This window comes from Schistocerca serialis, chromosome 11, assembly GCF_023864345.2.
Source record: "Schistocerca serialis cubense isolate TAMUIC-IGC-003099 chromosome 11, iqSchSeri2.2, whole genome shotgun sequence".
NCBI lineage: Eukaryota > Metazoa > Arthropoda > Insecta > Orthoptera > Acrididae > Schistocerca > Schistocerca serialis.
The window spans coordinates 57,516,343-57,540,116 of NC_064648.1; the positions used below are offsets into that span (position 1 = coordinate 57,516,343).

At 37.8% G+C, this 23,774-nt stretch overlaps 1 long non-coding RNA gene across 1 annotated transcript in view; it reads left to right on the forward strand.

Annotated features, from left to right (window-relative positions):
- LOC126426731 (uncharacterized) overlaps positions 1-23,447 on the forward strand; it is a 36,229-nt gene extending 12,782 nt beyond the window's left edge. Inside the window, exon 3 of the long non-coding RNA XR_007576403.1 lies at positions 23,408-23,447. This is a non-coding gene — a long non-coding RNA (uncharacterized LOC126426731). The remainder of the gene's footprint in view (positions 1-23,407) is intronic.
- The last annotated feature ends 327 nt before the right edge of the window (positions 23,448-23,774 follow it).

Below are 23,774 nucleotides of genomic sequence, written 5' to 3' on the forward strand. Positions count from 1 at the left end.
GCAAACATGGATGGGTATTGTACATATCTTTTGCAATACAATTAACTCAGTGCATGTGTCCTAAGTGTTCGAAGATGAATCATATTGTTGTTGGTTGTCAAGTTTATAAAGAATTTCACATTCTTTCGAAACAATTCTGATCCCCAAGTGAGGGTATATGTGAGTAAATGTCAGAAGAGTCTTAATTTTGTGTCATAAAAGGATGTGGCTCTGTTGAGAGTTTAATATAATTCGTGCACCATTGATTCTCATAATATTTGAGTAGTAGTGTGTGGGTCAGTTGTGTTATGACAGTTATCCAACATAAAAGTTGATTACTCTTGTTCTGAGGTATCAGTTTAGGTAATTTTGATGAACAACTCCAAGGATGCATTGAAATATTTTGTAGGTTATCAACAAATGAGCATAGCTTTTAAAAGTAATTTTGTATGAAGCAAATGCAGTGAAGAAATGACAGAACCTGTAAATTAGTTAATAAATTTCTTTAGTTCATTGTAGAAAGGACTGAGGCACTCAGTAGTCCACCAATTGATGTTGGAAATAATTTGAATTTGTTTCATGATCAGTAGGCATGGTAGTTGCAGTGGATAGAGATACAATTATATCTTAATGGTATTCAACAGTATACTTACTCATTAAAGGTCAGTTGAATCAAAAGTAAAATTCAGCTGAGGAAGGAGTGATTCCTAGTTTCCTCTTGGGCAATCACACGTATGAAAGGTTGAGTTTTATTAATTGTTACAGTAACATATCCTTTTCTAAATGATTGATAATGCATTCACACTGTAGGCTGTGTGGAATTAAAGATAGCTCCTGAAAGAATTTTTTAAAATCATGTTTAAATCGGAAATTATTTGAATTGTTCCTTTCCTTTAAATACAAGTACATAAGGAATGTTACATTAGGCATGCAGTAATTGTATCTAAAACCTGAAATCTTGGAGATAAAAGTAAAAAACTAATTGCATTTGGGACACCATAGATTGTACTCACAGCTCGCACAAATAGTGTCATTCGTAGCGCAATTCTTGATACTCTAAAAAACTAAAACTATATATAAATCATACATCTCTCTCAATTTTTCATTATATTTCATTTCCTTATTTAAAATAGTTTATTTATCTTGCAGCAGTCATAGGTCCCAATTCTAAAGACATAAGTAATATCAATTGCTTTTTTGAATAATCATTGGTCATTTATTAATGTTCAAATTTGTTCTATTCTTACAAAAAGAGCTGCCACTTTTGTGTTGTGTGAATAAATTGTAGCCTTGGGAATGGGATTCAAAAACATTACCATAGCTTTTCCATTTCCAGAGATTCCATGGAAATTGTTTTATATCTTCCTCATTTGAAATATGTACTTTGACAAACAATCCAGGGTATATCAGATCAACATGCATATCCTTGCCAGCCTCTGTTCCAATTGTCTTTACATGTGCAGCAAGAATCATGTTACACTTCTGAATACCCAGCACATCTTTGATGGGTTGCATCCTCAGTTATGAGAAGATTTTTTTTTTTTTCAAACTTCAGGGTTGTTGTGACAAGAATATTATGATAGCTTAAGGCAGTAAATAATGATCATTTTGAATATGAGCAAAAAGTTTGACCTGGATGGAAGTTATGATCACTCAGTTGCCCAGAAACCATTCTCTCGTTCCATAAAATATGCTTTCTGCTCGAATCTGAGTTTGTGCATATTCATAAAAGTCTGTAGCTCAGCCAGCATACAGTTTTCTGTATTTCATCTGGTTCCACACTCCTCTCATTGTACCACCAATAGCATCCATCACAACTTTACTATGACATGCAGCAAAGAATAACACAGTCCATTTCCACTTCAAATATTTTCGAACACAAACTGGATAGTGTGTACTTGTTTTCAAATAGGGAAGCACAGCCATCTCAACTAATCGTCATTTTTTTGACACACGAGATTTTCTTCTTTACATCAGCTATAATTTATATGAGAACACAGCAACAGAAACGGTTTCATGTGTTGATCTCATTATGATGATGGCAGGATAAAATTTTTCTGCGGCATCCAGGCACAACCTGTGAAGCGTGTACTTGTTCATGTGATGAATGAGCACTTTGACTTTTGTCTTCATTAATCAGAGAAACATTATCTACAAAGTCTGTCGATAGGTAATCAGATTTGGGAGATCCATTTTGCATATATCCCAAATTCAGCAGATTGTGAGGTTTAATGAAGCAGTGAAATATTAAATATAAAATTTGCCTATCAATTTCTGAGACTACATCAGCGATGGTACCATTAACTTCTGCATATTTTTGTAGCCTGTCAACATCAATCCAGTCTTTTCCATTTTATTTCTTTGTCAATCAACTTCCACATTTATTGTGGAGTGAAGTTCAGGAGTTACGGTTTCTATGCTTTATGCATGAGTTCATAGTATACATGAATTTGACAGTAGACTAAATGTTCCAGGAACTCCTCATCTCATGGAAAAAATGCTCTTTTCAGTGTCATTTTTCAGTACATTCACCAGATAATCAGAGTTGGAATGATACCTTCACACATACGTTAAGGTGTGTTCAAAACCAACAAAATGTGTAATGAGTGAAAGTGTTTTTTATTTTTTTATTTTCCCCATTTCCGTGTCTGCTAAAACTGCTTATAAGCTCCATGAGGTGAAAGTACTATGTAGTGTTTTTGCAAAACTCTTTGCATCTTAGTCTTGCGATCTTTAAATAATTTGGTATCCCATCTGTCAGGTGCTTGATAGATTGTCATCTGTTCTAAAAAAAATTAAACTGTTTTTTTAAAAAAAATTTTTAGGTTAAAGTTAACTAACAAAAAATGTAAACTTTCTTCCTGACCTACCTTCTGTGTAGTAAGAATCCTTGCTGTTAAATTCTTCTTCGGATGTCAGAACTTAATCAGTATTTTTAGTTTCATATCTGACATCAAACATGATGAATTTAAACTTAAAATGCCTCTAACACTGTAGCCAAACAAAATGTATTTTGTAACATGGTTTACGCAGTTCAAATCAGCACACAGGAAGTGTCATACTCATCAGTAAGTTAGGTATGTAATGTGAAGACAAAGATTCTTCATATCATTGTAACCTCTACTTGTAGCTTTCAAAAATTAGACACGGGAAATTATTTCCACTGTTCCTCCTCAGACAGGAAAATAGATACTACACATAAACTCTGATGAAAAAACAAAGATAAGGTTCAGAAAAATATATTTTGCTCTTGTGCTTACATTCTGGAAACTTCAAAATTGTCACACAAAATGGCTGTCCTTCACTTCACTGCAGGAGGGGAAACTACAAGTACTGACAACACATGCTCACAAATGTACAAGAACTTCCCTACCTTTTGGAACTATAAGTTTTGTCATCTGGAAACAGTTAGGAATAGATACATGAAGGTTAGGAAAAAGGACAGGTCACTGAGACCCAAAGAGTGTCAGTCACAAGGAAACATCATCCATTTGACCTTATATTTTTGAGACAACAAAAGTGTATCATATTTTATGGAGTATGACACTTTTTCTTCGAAAAATTGCCTACAAATTCCAGGTGCATCTTATACTCAAAACTACTATAAAAGTCCAGTGTTTGATTTGAAATTGCTGTCAGGCTTAAAAAAGGTCATATTGCTGTGGAAAACGTCTCTCTATCTGGCAACACTGTATTCAACTGGCAGCAGTAGTGCACTGATACAATGAACATGAGTTTTGGGGCTTCACAAGCTTGCTAACACTGTCCCCCTCACGCCCTGCCATCACAAAACCAGAACCCTGTCTAACCTTTGATGTGTCAGTGCAGTATACAGTGCCAGTGAACCTGAACTGAAAGTGATTTGTGTTATTGGTAACAGAAGAGTATTTTCTTTAGTAATTTCCTAATGGAAATGCAGGCTGTAAATTGAAAGTAACATCATATGGAGAACAATATGGAAGCATAGCAGCTGAGTGGCATTTTGGTCCTCCTCCAACAGAAAGACCCATTAGTTATTGGCTTGTTAGTACGAAAGAACTGCAAAAATGTAGAAGACTACATGTGCAAATTGATGATTGGATGCAAAAATGCCAAAACTACACTTGTATCCAAAATTAAAGCAACAAACAACTACTTTTCTGTTCTGTGTTTAATTCACAATACAATCCTACAAACTGTCAACCAGATGTCCGTACAATCGTGTTCTGCATGGAAAATGGCGTTCTGGTCAACTGGCAACTATTCCAATGATTTCAGGGCACCTATGAGACGATTAGTGTTTGCTGGGTAGCCCCATATCCACAACCGCCATGTACACAGCCACATACAGTCCACTAAGACAGAGAGAAAATGCCTACCAGACTAGACGGTGGAGTGCCATAGAAAGGAAGCAGAACAGTCGCAAATTGATGTGGCCTGATGGCTTAGTGTGAATCGTTCTGTTTTTCAGATGTGGCAACACTTTATAGAGACTGAAACTGTATCCCAAAGTCCAGGGCAGGATTGCATGTAACTTCAAAAGAGATTACCATTATTTGGTTGTAAGGTCACAACAGTGCATGGCAACTGGCATGTGAGTTTGCAGCATCCACTGGACATGTAATACGAAGGTAAGCTGTGTGCAGATGGCTTTGGCAGTGTGTCCTTTATTGTCGGAGACCTGCTATATGTCTACCTCCGACACATCTTCACAGAAGGGAACATCTAGAGTGGGCAGGTGGCTTGCTTGTGACTCAGGGCAGGCTGCAGTGTCGTGTATTTGAATGGTGACGCCATGCTACATTCCACAATGTCGCTCTGGGTGTCACAGGCTTGTGGCATAAGCTGTGATAGTGGGACGATTAACAACTGCTTTGTTAATCCTGTGCCCTGTATGCTAAAATGATATATATATATATATATATATATATATATATATATATATATATATATATATATATATATATATAAACAGGTATTGTATGATATCCCTGTTAAACAAACAACCCACCTGATCTAATACTTCATACTCTTCTAATGGTTCCACCACACACAAAGTTCTTACCAGCAAGCTAGACTCAGCACTGACCTAAAGTCATTTCACAGTACCCTTAGGTATGTAATTATGTGAATCAAGTCTTAGTATGGTTGTTCATGGTTTAATTGGTTCATCTTTTGCAACAGACATTCCTTGCCACCTCTCTACCATGACTTAACCTAACTGAAACATTTTTCGATCAAGTTCCACCCTATCAAGGTAGAAGTTGATTATGGCACAACACTGATATAAGAAATCTAATCCCAGACTCATGTTGTAGCCGTCAATTGCATGTGACACAATCTCTAAATATTGTTTAAATTAAGCTGTATCCAGGTGGATGTCTGTTCATTGTCCTAATGGTGTGACGTCTTTATTCCCATTCTGTGCAGCCTGTGCTGTGGTGGGTCCCATTGCTTACATTTCACCAGATCACTACTGGAGACTGGAACATGCTCCCCTGTGTCCAATTTTTTCCACTATTATTCTTATCGCATACAGTTCGTATCACATCCACTTCTGAATACAGTTTTGTAACATCTGATCATACTGGGAACCACCATAGGTTCCTCCCTGGTCCTCTACTTTTAAAACATTACTTCTTACTTTATTCACATCACCCTGAGGCTGGCGACACTTCATTCTTACATCGCCAGTTTTTCCAAACTTGATATGTTTTATACTAGCTGTAAAACACTGTCCATTTGCCCTGCATTCCAGTCGACAAATTGGTCTCCTCACACTATGTAGTTAATTGCACTGCTGTGAGCAAATCTATAGGAAACCCCGTCTGCACACATTTTGACATTTCTGCATGCAGCCCTCTTAAAAAAGCATCGAACACCCTCTGCTCTGCTTCTTGTGAAATAATGCCATTGACTTCAGCATCCTGCCCCAATGCATAGGTGCATCCATTAATTTTAATTATCCTATCTGCAAATTGTTCCACAGTTTTTGTATTTTTCTTAGTTATTACCGCTAGTTGTTGCAGCTCACTTCTACTGTGGCGTTTTTTTTTTTTTGCCAAATGCGGTTGACATGATACAGATTAAGCCCAACAAAGACTCACACAAGAGAGAGCACTGAAATGACCTACAATCAAACAAGTGTGTCAGTGGAAAAGACAGTCATGGTCTAGAGTAAGAGAAGACATTGTCAAATCTTTCAAAAAGTGCAGCATAAGTAACGTTCTGGCTGGCAGTGAAGACCGTCATTTATGAAGAGGACAATGGTCGTGAAGGAGAAGTTCAATTTTGATTTTCGGGGACCTTAAGGTCAGTTTGGTTTAATAGACTAATAATATTTTTACCCTGACTTTGCAATCTAATATTAAAAATTGTAAAAATTTTACTTTTTAAGAAGTGCTCAAAAATTAAAGTTAGCCTTATAGCCCATAGCATCTTACAGTCTATAAAATATACTGAGGGTCTTACTGAAGTCTTCACAGACCACAATTATCCTCCCAACCTTGCACAAAAACAAATCTCTCATGTCTTATCTTTCCAGTCTCCCACAGTCTGGTCACAGAACAGCATTCCCCCTGGAATTCATTACCACCCAGGACTGGAGCAACTGAATTACATCCTCCACCAGGGTTTTGTCTACCTCTCACCATGCCCGGAAATGAGAAATGTTCTGCTCCCTATCCTTCCCATCCCTCCCACAGTGATATTCCACCATCCACCAAGCCTACACAATATACTCATTCTTCCTTACATGACTCCTGCTCCCAACCCCTTACCTCGTGTCTCATATCCCTGTTATAGACCTATATGCAAGACCTGTCCCATACATCCTCCCACCACCATCACAAACATCACCTATCCCATCAAAGACAGGGCTACCTGACAAACCAGTCTTGTGATGTACAAGCTAAGCCGCAACCACTGTGCTGCATTCTATGTAGGCATGACAACCAACAAGCCATTTGTCCATATGAATGGCCACAGAAGAAAGTGGACCACCGAGTTGCTGAGCATGCAGCCAAACATGACATCCTTCCTTTCAATGACTGCTTCACAGCCTGTGCCATGTGGATCCTTCCCAATAACACCAGAATTTTCTGAAATGCACAGGTGGGAACTTTGCCTACGTTCCTGTAACCCTCCTGGCCTCAATCTTTGTTAGTCATTGTCCTCACCCATCCAGCCTTCCTGTTCCCATTCCAGCGCTGCACAGACCTCATTCCACCATTGTACCCAGTCTTTTTACTTCTCATCTTTTCCAGTACCCCCATCGCCAACTCTCCCCTGCCCACCGTCTTACCTCCTGACAGCACATATCTGCCCTACCATCTTTCCACCTCATCCCTGCACACTCCCCAGCCGCACTCCACTGTGTGCCACTCCTTCCATATTATTTCTCCCACCCCCTACTACCCCAGCTTCCTCCTTACCCACACCCAGTCACCACTCCCATCATGCATTGGTGCTGCTGCTCGGTGTGGCTACAGTTGCTTGAGACTGTGTGTGTGTGTGTGTGTATATGTGTGTGTGTGTGTGTGTGTGTGTTTGACTAAGGCCTTATGGGCTGAAAGCTTAATTTGTGACAGTCTTTTTTGTGCCTGTTTGCAACTCAGCATCGCCATTATATGGTGTCAACTTTCCTCTAAACAATATTGTTATATTCCAATCTGTATTTTCCATTATTTGAGTCTATGAAATATGATACTTGCAAGACATCAGCGCTGCAATTGATCCCACATTGGAATTTGGGCTATAATTCTAATATTTTGCAGTTGCAACCAACTGAAAGACAGCTTTTAAAGATGTACATGCACCAGTTGTCTGTTACTCCACCCCAATGGAGCCACGTAATGCCTGAGCAACAAATACTACACTGTCGAGTGGGTAAAGGGTTGTGAAATAATGTTTTGGTTGTGCTCTTATGATTTATTCATTTTGAGTGTGTGGTTTCTGACCTGTAACTGGTGATAGAGGTCTCTTTACTTCAAATATTATTATGTTGCAATTCACAAGTGCAGTGTAAATGAATGAATGTCTTGATGCAGTAGTAGTATAGCTCTCTTTGTTTCTTTAGAATATACCACTGGCATTGTTATATTGAAGGACATTTTGCAGGACATGCACTGTTCTTAATGTAATTGGCATGATCAAAATGTAGACCAAAAATAGATAACGTCAATTCATAATAATTCTGAAGTTGACTGGGTTATTCATTTTGATCTTCAAGTGCGTTTATAGCTGCTCCAGAATATGGATACAGTAATATTGTTAAAATAATACTCTACTGTTTCTACAAAGTAAAACATTCAGAAGCCATGGTCTGCAGCATGCCATGGTAAGAGGATTGTAGAACAGTAGAGAAATATTACATGATTTAAATAACAAAGAGGTGGTGTGCACATAGGTCCTGTATTGCCCTCTTTTGTATGGTCAAACAGATCACTGTTACACAGCACTCAGTTGTTGCAGAGATGTCATACGAAATAGAAATGCATAATCGTGTGAAACTATTCCTTGCCATGGTCAAATGGGGCAGAATTAATGGTTGCCAGAAGGCAGCTTTGTCATTCTGTGATGTGGCTCATACAAAGCCTGCAGCATCAACAATGAGGCAGATGTGGAACCAGTGGAGACGGTTACTGGAGAACACATTGTGACGACAATGTGAGATGACCACAATCTTGTCTGCTTTCAAGGTGTTACAAGAATGGCAGAGTGTAGCAAGGTGATGCTTACTGCAAGTGGTTTGAAACGCGCAAATAATGCACAGAAAAGGAAAATTAACTTGGGTGATTGGCAGGATATATAGAGAAAAAGATTTCATGACACTGGATTGGAACATAAATCGTGAAATTAAAGGTAATTCTTCAAAACAGCCACCAACGCAGAGGAGTGGAATAATGCTGGATTGGTTTTGTAAAAGGACATGTGTCTATTGAATAACATGTGTCCTGAATGGCAGCATATGTGTCCTATAGAGTACATGGCTCTAACAATATACATTATGTGTATCTTCTGACATAAGTAAACTCTAAATGTCTCTTAATCAGAGCCCTAACGTCATTTTATATGGCTTGTTGCATGCTGAAATGTTTTCCTCAACTATCTTCAGGAGTGGTAACTCCACTTTTGTTTCTGTCTTTGTCATTGATGAAAAAGTAAAATACACAGTTATGTTATCAAGAGAGTGTGGAATATGATAACTCAGTTGAATATTAGGTAGTAATATTGCCAGCATGATTCAGGATCACGTATGCAATGCAGAAGTGTGTTCAAAAGCAGGATGCAAGGACACAAGCCTGGAAATTAACTTACAGCTGTACGAAGAATATCGTGCCTGGATGCACAATCAACAGTCAATTTACTTGATAAACTCCATGTAAATAGGCATGCCAGCCAGATGAAAGGAAGGTAAGACAGACAATACATAGAAACAAGGTGCTTTCAGATATGAAGCCTAGTCAAGAGAACTGTTTAAAAACATTGCTTGACATATTCTGCATCATCCAAGAATGAATACATTCTCTTCAACATAAACTGAAAAGTGGAGTTACCACTCCTGAAGATGGTTGAGGAAAACATTTCAGCATGCAACAAGCCATCTAAAATGACGTTAGTGCTCTGATTAAGAGACATTTAGAGTTTCTCAAAGCAGGAATAAATCTCCAAAGAATGTCTGTGCTCCAACCTCAACCTCTGCAGAATGTATAGATTGTTTATGATCGCAGCTTCAGATGAAATAGAAATGCACGACATACGAGATGGAATCCAAAATTTTCGGGACTGGTGCTGCCATCCGGAAAGGAGGAATAGTAGATCTTTGCACCGCTAGGTGGCGAGAACTGCATATATGATGAGTCGGTGTGCAGAGTGGCATTCAGGTGCAAGGACGTGTTCTGTGTCTATAGTGATTTCCGTAATACTATGTGTTTGGTTTGTGGCAATTTTACAATGGATCAGCGAACAGAACAGTGCGTGTGTATCAAATTCTGTGCGAATCTCGGGAAAAGTGCTACGGAGACCCTTTCAATAATTCAAAAAGTGTTGGGGGGGACAGAGCATGAGCCGTACATGTGTGTTTCAGTGACATGCTTGGTTCAGGGCTGGCCGTACAGACGTCGAAGATGATGCTCACACTGGAAGGCCCGTTAGCCACACAATGTCAGACATCGTTGCTAAATTTCAACAATTGGTCCTTGCAGATCGATGTCGAACCATTCAAGACCTTGCAGATTAAATGGGTATTGGTTATGGCAAATGTCAACGACTGTTGAGTAATGAATTGGGCATGCATCGTTTCGCCACAGAATTTGTGCCAAGGATCTTGAGTGCCGATCAGAAGGCACAGTGTGTTGAAGTGTGCACGGACCTTTGTCAGACCGCAGCTGATGACACAACCTTCTTGTCATGGGTTATCACCAGCGACAAGAGCTGGATTTACGGTTATGACCCAGAGACAAAGCAACAATCATCCCAGTGGAAGAGCCAGGGCTCTCCATGACCCAAAAAAGCGAGACAGGTGAAGAGCACGATCATCATTTTCTCTGATACCAAGGGAATTGTGCAAAAAAGAACTCGTCCCACCCGATCAAACAGTGAATTCTGCATACTTCCGTGACGTTTTGTGACAGCTCTGTGAAAACATGCGGTGACGATGGCTCTAAATTTGGCGTCAAGGGAACTGGTTGCTGCATCACAACAATGTGCCCTGTCACACATCCTTACTCACCAGGACCTTTTTGGCAAAAAACATGGCAGTTGTACCCCCATGCACTCTACTCGCCAGATTTGGCACCTTCCCAAAACTGAAACTCAAGATGAAAGACCATTTGTTTGACACTCTAGAGAGGATTCAAGAAGCATCGCTGGCAGTGATAAACACTCTCAACAGACAGGACTTCGAGAAAACGTTTGACCAGTGGCAGAAGTGCTGGGACCGGTGTGTATGTGCAGATGTGAACTTCTTCAAGGGTGATGGAGACCATTAGTCCAAAGGTAAGGTTTTCAACAGATGGCAACACCAGTCCCAAAATTTTTTAATATCACCTCATAGAACTTACGTCAGTTACGTCATGCAAAAGAAGGCCCAGCATACGGAGTGACAGAAAAATTTACAAAAATGGCTATAAACGAACAACAATATAAATGTTACATCTGTTCATGTACAACAGGTTTTACTATGTCATACATTGACACATTCCATGGCATTCTGCTGGAGACAGCTGCCGTCGTATAATTTCATGGTTCATGACTTTGGTACTTAACCAACACTGTAAACTTGTGGGATGGATCTGGTGCAAGGTGTGGTTTAGTCATAATAGTTTCCTGCCTGATAAATTTGTGATGCTTGAAGAAGGTATGGAACACAGACTAACTATATGGTCTGATCACTATGTTGGGCAGAACAATAACTGGAGAATTTTAGCACTTTATTTCTATCTGGTCAACTGCAAGTACTGTGGAGAAATACATAAAAAGTTTTTATGTTCCATTCATAGTTTCCTACCTTGTGACAGGAACTTCACAATGATTGAGAAAAGACAGTGTCAAAAGTTATGGCTCCTTTAGAATAGAAGCATGCCATAGCTTAGGCCTCTGTAGAGCCTTCAAAACTGTCCATTCAGGAGATGATGGAGGACTTAAAGAGCATAGATCCATTGAGCTGGTTCTCAAAACGCCACCTGCTTTGAAAATAACTGGTGTGCTCTGGTTGAAGTTATGCAGTGAAAATCCTTGAGGCATATGCTTGCTTCATCCACATGAAACACAATTTATTTTGAAACATGGTTGTGAACATGAAGCAAAAGAAACTATGTTGCCTTCTCGGTTTTGGTTGCTCTGCAATGGGGTACTGAAACTTGTAAGGAGAAGGAAAGCGATCTATTGGATGTGACGAAATACATGGAATCAAAATACTGGCATTTCATGAAAACATGCAGTGTGCCAGCTGAGTGTAATGTACCAGCTTTGTGTCTCAACTTGATGATAAACTCATGTTATATTTTTTAAGACCAAAGTAATCAGTTTACAATAAATATTAGTTTGTATCTTGATATAATTTTCTCACTTAAAACTTTCAGATTCTAGGCAACCTTATCATTATAGTAGAGTAAGAATGACCTGCAGTAATGCTGTATATCAGTTGCTATACAGTGTTTTTTCTATTTTAGTAGTTATTTTCGAAAACCTATCCTTAGCACAAGCCAGCCATGGTGGCAGAGTGGTTCTAGGCGCTTCGGTCTGGAACCATATGGCTGCTACGGTTGCAGGTTCGAATCCTGCCTCAGGCATGGATGTGTGTGATGTCCTTAGGTTTAAGTAGTTCTAAGTCTAGGGGACTGATGACCTCAGATGTTAAGTCCCATGGTGCTTAGAGCCATTTGAACTTTAACACAATTTTAAAAAACACTATTTTCAACAGTCCACATGCACAAACAATACATATCTGCTATTAATTATTGTTAAGGGTTTTTATCGATTTCCTGAAAACGGCAAAATATGCCATATAGCATTATTCGTGCACACACTTAATTTTGCTGTGATTACGTGCATCTATGAGGTGATACTAATTGAGAGTATGATTGATTGGTGCCTTCTTCCAATCAGTCGGAAACTTTCATGACATCAGAGATGTTTGATAAGCTGCTGTGCGAGGAGGAACAAGTTCAGTGTAATATGAGCAGTATTGTACAGGTATCTCAACTGGTCCAGGTGCCCTTTTTTTCTATTAAGTGGTCATGCAGAAGAAAATAAACGGAAATTGATCATGTCAAAATCTGTCCTTTTGATGTTGAGGCCTGTACTGAAAGGAGAAACTGCATTATGATGATCCATGATGAAATAGATTTAGAAGAGCAAATTGAATATTTTGGCCTCGTGGCAGTTATCTTCAGTTTGTGTGCCAGTAGGGGCATCGATAGTGATTTCAGTGCAGCTACTGACACTGTGAGCTGACCCCTTACTGAGAAAATTCACTCAAGATGTATAATGTTAATGTTCTGAAATTGGTCCTATGAAGTATTGAGTTTCAGGGTAGTGAAGAAAGCTGATGTCGGAATGTACCTCTACAGTCCCATGCATGGGTCAGGGCCTTCCATCAATGAGCATGTAGCCTGATAAAAGCACCAGCGGTCTACACTAGATTTTGTTAGTCAAGCAACATCTAAAATTATGAAGTTAGGTATACATTGCAATAGTTAATGCACAATTAAACAAGTCATTTAAACAGATTTTAAATGCAGTGGAAAGGAAATAAATAAGGAAATGTAAACAGAGTGCTAAAGTTAAGCTGAATGCTGTATGCTGTCAATGTAAGACACTAAAATATAAATGGCCATACTTGTAATCAATAAATTGAATTATATAGGTTTACATAGGAAGCTTAAATACTAAATACAGTTCAATTGTGTGACTAAAAGTATTTGGCAGATTTCCCAGTTACATAAGCTACTGTGAAATCAGAACTAAAATCTAAGTTCCAACTATGTGTTAATATTATGGTCATCAGTGATGCTGTGTCATTTGTCTGTCAAAGTTGATCACAAAACAGAACTATCAGTTGCGTAAAGTGAAAGTTCGTCAATCAAAAAACATACAACAATTGAAAGTAGTGAGAAAATGCGAAAATCCTCACATATTGCTCAAAATCCTATTGTCCATGCAGTTTCAGAGAGTTGAAATGGTTGGGTGCAAAGAGACTTCTGTACAATGGCTGTCAAAACCTACCCAAACTTAACAGTAACTGTTCGCTGGCCTAGACCATGTGAGAAACACAAATATATTACCAAAGGCTGTGAGGCACAGCAGCACTGCTTATTTAAAACCTCAGAAAACCATACAGTGCTAATCATTTTAAAAACGTCTTACAAATGTACATTAAAATAACAATGATTGAAAGTACACTGATTTTATTGAAACTAAATAACTTGAAATAAGCACAGCCCCATGCTGGTCACTTTAAAACCTTATGAAACATTCTAAGATAAATATCACATTAAATATCTGTGGAAGTACTTAAACTGACATCATATACAACTGTTAAAATAAACAAATACACAGAAATATTTCTATACAAACAAGTGTGTCATATCAAATGAGATTATAATGTCCTGCTCATTTACATGGTGCTTTAGGTTACTATCTAGCACATACCAAGTTTGAATTACAACCAACTGAACTGGACACATCTTGATCACACTGCATAAGAGTTAATTTCTCAAAAAAAGACTTAAACACACATTCACTAAGGATGAAGGTAAGGGTGTAGTGTAAAATATGCTGTCTTTTTGGTATATGGGATTGACGAGTATATTTAGCTGTGGTCAAATTGAGTAGTTTTTAGTCAAATTGGTTTGATGTATTGTTTATGCTTGTGGTAGTTCTGGCTTATCAGTAGCACAATTTAGCATTATTGTAATCAGTGTTTACGAAAATTATTTAATGAAAATCTGTACAGTGCTATATTTAATAACAGAAGTTGAGATGCACAGTTTGATAGAGTACTGTTGAATTCAATTTTAGTGTTTTTCTATGTAACATTAGTGAGCAATATTTTATAGTTGGAAAGTGACAAATTAGCAATTGGCTATATATCTGATTTTTTAAGTGATCAGTCAGCAGAGTTGCGAATACTTCATCCATTGAATCCTTCTTTTATTGCTGTTCCTCACTTAATTTGGTTGCATTCATCTTTTATTTGCCAGTGAGTTAAATGTGTGACAAATATTCTGCTTGCTATCATAGCATTGACGTTGGAAAAGTCCTAAAATTCCTCAAAGATACTAGTGCAAAAGTTTTATGAATGTGAATTTAAATTCTGCCTCACAGTTGTTGGCCTTTTCTCACATGAAAGTATTCCCAATGGCTGGCCGGTTCTGGGCACCTCTCTCGGGTTAAGAACAACATAGTTCACCAGAGCAGAATATTAAATGTATAACTGTCTGTGTTTCAGTGTTAAGTGGGAAATGTTTAGTGTCAAACAATCCTTTGTATTTGATGTTAGATTCACATGACTATCTTAATTGTAATGTTCAAAAGTTTGAATGCACGACGAATTTTCAGTTACCTTAATTATTTGTTCAAACTAATTTCCAGCCCTGCTTACAAAGACTTGATACCTTATATTAAGGATTATAAAATGCACTTGCTTCTTCAAAACATTGCCTCTAAAACTGAGGTGTGTCCTCTACTCGAATTTAATATAACAAGTCCAGTGTTTGAGTCACGATTCCTGGTTGCCTTAAAAATGGACATATATTCAGTGGTGCAGGAAATGTATTTCTATCTATCAAGATTGGATTTAATTGGTAGCAGCAGTGCACCAGTGCAAAGAACATGAGATATGGGGACTCACAAGCTTGCTAACATTGTCTCCCTCCTGCCCCACAATCACAAACCTGAACGCTGTCTAGCTTGTGATGTGTCATTGCAGTGTACAGCACCAGCAAACTTGAACTGAAAGTGATTTGTGTTCATGTGGCCGAGCGGTTCTAGGCACTTCAGCCTGTGACCGCACGCCTGCTACGGTCACAGGTTCGAATCCTGCCTTGGGCATGGATGTGTGTTATGTGCTTAGGTTAGTTAGGTTTATGTAGTTCTAAGTTCTAGGGGACTGATGACCTCAGATGTTAAATCCCATAGTGCTCAGAGCCATTTGCACAATTTTTTTTTATTTGTGTTATTGGTAACAGAGGAATATTTTCTTCAGTATTCATATGATGCAGGTTATAAATTGAAAGTAATAGCATACGCAGAAGGTGGCACATCAGGCCACAGATTTCCAGGTCTTTTTATTAACTGGCAAACCATGTAAATGGTATGTTATGAACCTCCAGTAGCTATAGTAAAGAAGCGAGAGTCTTACCACTGACTTTCCAGCACTTGTCGCTAAAGTCGATACCATTTGGAACACTACGTGTAGAATGTTCTCTATTTCAGATTGTTGCCACCCTCAATGACCTGTAAATTGTAACAGTATAATTGCCCGATGAAATGTTGCTGTGTTGTCTTTGTGAACAGATGGTTAATAACGGCAAATGGACTTAACATGTAAATGTATTATGTAACATGATACATGATCACAACTGTTTTCTACGTGTTTTGAAAGTCATTTTTCTTAAAGTCACATTACTGAACTACAAGAGCCTTAATTTTATTTCATACTAGATGGTATTTAAAATTTGACATGCCAAACTTTCTTGATGCAGTAAGCAGTGAATTGAGAGTAAATTTGGCAAATTCCATTCCTTCTTAATCAGTGCTATCAAACCATTGTTGACACCCATCACACCTGTACATACTGATATTAATTTGGTCACAGATAAGTCTTTTTTTTTTTTTACAAAGTCTTTAATTGCATCCACAAAATCACATCCTTTTGTGTGACCTTTCATGGTTATAACTGCTAAAAAATCTCTATTACCCCATCATTTGTGCAGTAACGCACAAATAATGAAAACTGAGCCATCGAAGCTAAATCTGTAGTGGAATCACATGCAAGACTGAATATTTGTATAGTGTGACTTTATTAATTACTGCCTCAAACATATATTTTGAAATATCGTCTATATGATGTCGACAGGTAGATTCTGAAAATGTGAGCTTATTTATTTCAGCTGATATTAGTTTACTGTTGGTGAAATTTTGAAACAAAGTTTCAGAAACAGTCATCATACATCGCTTCACTAATTCAGCATCAGTGAAAGCTTTCCATATTTCGTGGCAGAATATTACATACTTGGTATGATGCTCTTGTGACAGCCTCACTTTGCCCAACTGCTGTTAACATAACGTTTTGTTGACGACGAATGGTAGATTTTAGATCAGCAATTTTTTCCTTCCTTTCATTTGAATTCAAAGAAAGAGCTACTGTAAATGAATTTTTCTTATTTGCGTAGTAGCGAAATAAATTGTATCTCTTCAGACCAACAAACGTATCCCGGCATATTAAGCAATTAGCAGTCCTTTCTTCGTGTCGACTTATAAAGCAAATCTCTTCTTCCCATATTTATTTGAAACTTCTCTTCACATATTTTCCTCTTACTCACTGTTCTTTAGGGTACATCAGACATTATTAGTTCCACTAATAATTATATCACCAAACATGAGCACAAATTCACTCAATATGCGACGAACGCTCAGGGGCATCGAAACTTAGTTCCTGACTGACACCATCACGAAAAAGCTAACAATGAGGTGGCTGTGGGACAACCCCACCACCAACAAACGAGCGGCCGTGGGCACACGGCGCATTTGATGCATGGCTCACATTGTTGGTTTTAGTGCTGCGGAACACCAGCAAGTGGCGCTTTAAATGAAAGTGATGGATGGTTTTCAGTTACCTAATTACTTCTCAGACTTTAATCACAATTCTGTAAACAAAACACCACTACACCAGACAAGTAGATAACCAATGCTACCTGTGCGTAGCCGAGGAGGGTCGCGGGCTGTACCAAAGCATGATCTGGGCCGCATGCGGCCCATGGGCCGCAGTTTGATGACAACTGATATAAATGCAACTTGCATAAACCACATGTTGTCGTGCTTGTAAAGGCACATGCTCTAGCAGCATAGTTAGGGTATCCCGTATGAAATCATGATAACGTGCTCCATTGAGTGTAGGTGGAAGAACATGGGGCCCAATCAAGATATCACCAACAATGCCTGCCCAAACGTTCACAGAAAATCTGTGTTGATGACATGATTGCACAATTGCGTGTGGATTCTTGTCAGCCCACACATGTTGATTGTGAAAATTTACAATTTGATCACATTGGAATGAAGCCTCAGCCGTAAAGAGAACATTTGCACTTAAATGAGGATTGACACATTGTTGGATGAATCATTCGCAGAAGTTTACCCATGGAGGCCAATCAGCTGCTGATAGTGCCTGCACACGCTGTACACGGTATGGAAACAACTGGTTCTCCCATAGCACTCTCCATACAGTGACGTGGTCAACATTACCTTGTACAGCAGCAACTTCTCTGATGCTGACATTAGAGTTATCATCAACTGCACGAAGAATTGTCTCGTCCATTGCAGGTGTCCTCGTCGTTCTAGGTCTTCCCCAGTTGCGAGTCATAGGCTGGAACGTTCCGTGCTCCCTAAGACACTGATCAATTGCTTCAAATGTCTTCCTGTCGGGACACCTTCGTTCTGGCAATCTGTCTCAATACAAACGTACCGCGCCACGGCTATTGCCCGTGCTAATCCATACATCAAATGGGCATCTGCCAACTCCACATTTGTGAACATTGCATTGACTGCAAAACCACGTTCGTGATGAACACTAACCTGTTGATGCTATGTACTGATGTGCTTGATGCTAGTACTGTAGAGCAATGGGTCACATGTCAACACAAGCACCAAAGTCAACATTACCTTCCTTCGATTGGGCCAACTGGTGGTGAATTGAGGAAGTACAGTACATACTGACGAAACTAAAATGAGCTCTAACATGGAAATTAAGCATTTCCGGACACATGTCCACATAACATTCTTTCTTTATTTGTGTGTGAAGAATGTTTCCTGAAAGTTTGGCCGTACCTTTCTGTAACACCCTGTATAAGAATAAAACTATTTTGGAATATGAAGAACAAATGCTTATTCGTTGCATACCAATGGTCTTTGATAACAGCAGCACATTAATTTGGCATGGAATCCACAAGCTTTTGTAATAGGCCAATTGGGAGTTCTGACTATGGGTCCAATAAGATACCAGCAAACTGATCTGTGTTTGGGTAGCTTCTACCATGAACACATGAATTCAGTGCATATCAGAGGCATTCAGTTGGATTTAGATCCAGGCTCTGGCATAGGCACTCCAGAAGTTTCATTTTTTAGACTGAAAAGAATTTTTTTGAAGATAGACAGAGGTGTGTTTTCAATCGTTGACCTGCTGAAATATCCAATTATGACACATACTCTTTCTCCTACACAGAATCATATCCTTTTCTAAAATGTGACTGTACAGCAAACATCCCTACACCATAACATTTCCTACACCATGATTAATGATCTGTATCTGATACTGTTGTGGCCCTTAAGCTTTTTAGTTCTGTATATACTTCACACCATCAGAAAAAATACATTACATTTATTTTTTTTACTCTGTAAAACCTTAGACCCATCTGTGGCATTCCAAATTCGGTGTTCTTGCCATTGACTGTGCACTCATGTTAGTAGTTGTGATATGCCATAGTCTGTATAAGTGCTAGGCTGCAAAATCACAATCTTGAAGACGTGCAAAACAACTTGTCTCACATCAAGCAAATGTTCTGTTATGGTATACTTCTAGTTCTCTACGAGTAAATACCATATCATCAAGGCAAAGGAATATATATTTACATTGCTGTAGTATGATATTGATCGTTAACTAGATATGTAACCACAGCAGCAGAAAGCTGTTGATGGAGCGACACTTCCATATATTGGTCGTTTGTGACTGCATGAAGGCAGTACTGACAGCATAATGACGCAACTGCAAAATACTTCTGATCACTGCTGTAACCTAACAGAACACTCAGAATACTGTTATCTGCATATTAGCAGAGACTCTTTGACCTCGTTAACGTAATTTGTTTTCAGTGAATATACCAGCAGTATGCTTTCCTGAGAAGGTATTACAAATGTGGAACAAAATTTTTGTTCTTCCTCCTCCATTACAGGCCAGCTAAGGTTTCATGTTTCCTTATGCTACTGCTTCATCTGTCCACTTTTTTCTTTCCACTCACTTGATGTCCAGATTCTGTCTTGTCTTTTTGGAACTATTTTGCTGTGGAGAATTTACCAACTCAGTTATGTTTCTGTATTCAGTTTGATTTTGAATTTCTTGCATATTTATACTCATTAGCCTTCTTTTCCAAATTTTGTCTTCAGTGTTTTCCTATGTATCTATATTTAGCCTTCTTTTCCAAATTTTGTCTGCAGTGTTTTCCTATGTATCTATCTATATTTGTTTATAGTTTCTTAATTTAAATATTTGTACTGGTGTTCTGTTTCCTAATACCTTTCCTTTTTTTCACAATTTACACTATATTTTGTTGATTCTAAAATTAGTGTTTGTGGTGCAGATGTGTATTCTGGCCAAATGACTGCCTTGCTAGTCAAAGGTTCTGCAATAGTGGAGAATGAATTTTTGTGGCTCCATTTTTTCCAACCATTTGGTTATATGACTTCTCATGGGTCCTCAAATTTGTCATCCCCTGATACTCCCATACTTCGTATTTGATTTGGATGTTGCAGTCTTGTTATAGCCAGTACCTCTTTTTATCTGAGGAGATGTGTCGATGTGCTTTCTCTACCGTTTTTTTTCCAGTCTGTCTTTGTGCTTTCTTTACACTGTCAATATTGCTAAATTGTCTATAAAAGTTGAACAGACGATTTTAACATTGTCTATTTTCTAACCAAGTTGTATTCAACTTCTGGCATTAGATTCTGACAACTGCTCCATCTGTTCAATGTTCACTTTTTCAAGTATGGTCCAAAAGAAGAATGGAGTTAATCCATTTCCTGGGCTAAAGTCTGTTCTTATCTCAAATAAGGATGTAGCTCTTTTAAGAGGACCCGTGTTCTCTTCTGTGTTTCAGATTCTTGAAGAATTTTCAGTAAATGCAGTCTTGGTTTATAGTCATAAGCCTTATAAAATATTACAAATGTATTCCAGTATTAATTTGCTCCGTTAGTCCTTCATCAAATTTTTCCTTCACAGCACCTCCATGTCCTAAGCCATTGCTGATACATGTAGTAGTTTTGAATTTCTGCTGTTGTTCCTTGGACTTCTCATGGAATTTCTTTGAATCTTCTGGGAATATGGTTATCAGTTATTCTAGACCAGAAATCTTACTTTTATTATTCGGTGGTAATGGTCAATTTCAACATGTATTTACGTATGATATCTATGTATGACTCTGAAAAGCATTATCTTTTTGGAATTGTGCTTTGTTATTGGCACATAAGCTATCTGATATTCTCAAATCATATTATTGTTGACTTCATCTCCCTTTAGAGATGTGTGTGTGTGTGTCACAGGGGTGGGAGAGAGGTGGTTCTGCTGCCAATAATTTTGTTAAATGTTTTTTCTTACCATTTTTCCTTTTTTCTTACATCCACAGACGGGCAGAAATTTATAAATGGAAAAACAGTTTCGCCCTGGACTTGTGATGGTGCTCACATGCTTTGTTTCTTTGTTGTTCTCAGTGTTGACGTACTGGCTGAAAAATTATGGGTGGAAGTGCAACTACTGTCTACTGTAAGTGATGTAGTCAACAGATACACAGTTGTGTTTCACAATTATTTACTATCACTTTTTCACAACCCCGCATATACACATTTAATATGGCCAGTGTACTATTGTTTAGCTTTCGATGATTCTCATAGGTTGCAGGCAAACATCCACATATTGCTACAGTAGTTTACTGTTGCATATCTATGAGCAGTAAAAACCTAACCATAAAGTTCAAAGTTCTTGAAGAATAGAAAGGTACGTGTGGAGCAGACAGTGTCATTGTTTTTACACATTGCCTAAGTGTCTAAACTTACTTCACAGATGCATTGTTGTTTATCTAACCAGTACAGGTTCCTCCTCTGAAATTTGGCCGTGGACTGACTGTCTCATGATCAAAAACCAGTTCCTTATATATCCTCACAATAATAGGTCTGAAACTACAAATTGTTCAAAGTTAAATGTACAGAAACTACAATTAAAACTTAACTCATTAAATTAACTAAATACATCGAAAACTTGCTTCTTTTTAACTGTTTCTCACACTGCAAGGGTTAAGCCGAATTATTTGTTTAAATTATGAAATTAACATACATAGTTAAGTAAACAATACTTTTGACAAAACTGTTAATTATTTTGGCATTAAGGGCTGGCTTTGCTAACATGTTTTCAAATAGAGCCAAATAGATATCTTAAGATTTCGAGTATTTTGTCTTCCAAATGTTTATAATTAGTACAGAATGTATATTTGTTTATACGCCAACAACAGAATTTAAATTACGAAATAATTACTGATTTCACCCTATAATAAAAGACACTAACTATGAATAGTCAAAATAAATTAGAAAATCTATTACATATTCTTTCTCTTTATGTTAATGATAATTAGACAGGAAAAAATGAATTTTAAGGAGGCAGACTGCAAAACAGTAGGGGATGTAAAAATATCCCAGCTTGCTTTGTCACAGACTGTTAGTGAATGTATTATTCAAAATTGTTAATTTGACAGTTCAAAGATAGCTCAGTTTGATGCCTGAATGCTTTATACTTTGTTTTGTGACAACACTTTCCTTGCATTAACTATGTTTAGGAATGACAGGAGTCATTGTCATCTGTATCCCTACACAATGATAGTACTTCATGTAATAATTTCCATCGAAGTCATGTCACACTGCACATCTTAATTTCCACTCCCTATGCACGAGGGGTGACATTTAATAACTTGACTTAGTTCATAGTAATCTCTCGCCAGAGAATGGTGTAACAGTCAAAATTCCAGTTGTGAATAAATACATTTAATAGCAGTTTAGGCAGAAAATGTTTTCACCTGCATTCTGTACCAATTTGAGGATTAAAACTTAATAAAATTTTTATGTTTTCCTATGGCACTTCATTAGATGCTTCTCATCATTGTTCTTAGGACTGTTATACTTTCTGCATTGTTCTTGTTATCCTGATATATTGGCGCATGTGCATTAATTATTGTGTACCTCTCATCTAAATACTGAATTATTGCAGGGAGAGTCTTCCTGGAGGTGATGAAAAATTTGGTACCAATTGCAACATTGATTCGCCATTGATGAAAGCAGAGCCTAGCTCTGGAGTATTTTCCGAATTTCTTCCCTGTGTTCTCTGTGAAAAATCTACAGTGCTCTGAATGTGGTATTTCTTCATCTGTGAATGTGCTATTTTGTAATGCCAATTTTAACTTGTCCATTTACAATGTCTGAAATTATTTTGAGTTTTCCAATATTTATTAATGTTTGTATATTTAATGGTCCATGCATGTATGCAGTTCTGGATGTGAACTTATGGTTGGGTTTAGAAGTCACTCCTCACCTCTGCAAATTGGTCTGGGCTGCCCATAGCACAAAGACCTAAACGTGTCACTTATGGTAGTGGATTTATCTCTCAGCGAATGGCAGTTTTCCTAAGGTCACTTTTTTTTCTGAAGTATCTAGTAGGAAATATGATTACAACTGAATAACTGGCTTGCATATTTATTTACAGTACTGAAGAGAAAGTGAGGAAATAAAGAGTGAATTCTTACTAACATTCTGTTTCAGTAACTGCAACAGTTTATCATGTCTTCTGTAATGATATTTTCAAGCTTCAAATACAGCATTTTATGGACCAAACACATGTTGGTGGGTGTTAATACAATTGTATTTATTTACTCTCTCACCAGTTGTAAATCACTGGCAATTTCTTGAAATGTTGCAGGTGGCAGCCTCAGAAAGATATGCATCCGATAGTGCGCGGTAAGTTTTCGTAATTCACTGCAGAACTTTTTGAGAAATATAAATTTTTATTTATTAGTTGTGGAGGTACTTCAGTTATAAAATGCACTTCTGTAATTATCCAGTATTATTAAGCAACAACATTACAATGCAGTATGGTCAGTAAACTATCCTCTGCAACAACCATTATGTGACTGTTCCTAAATAAACAGAGCGAACTTTTAATATCCATGCAAGGAAAAAAAAAGTTCAAGTGAATGTAGCAGCTGTATTGTACTTAATGCAGAACATCACTTGAAAGGCACTGAAATAGAATAGCTTCATCTTGATGGACACAAGCTAATGTCATA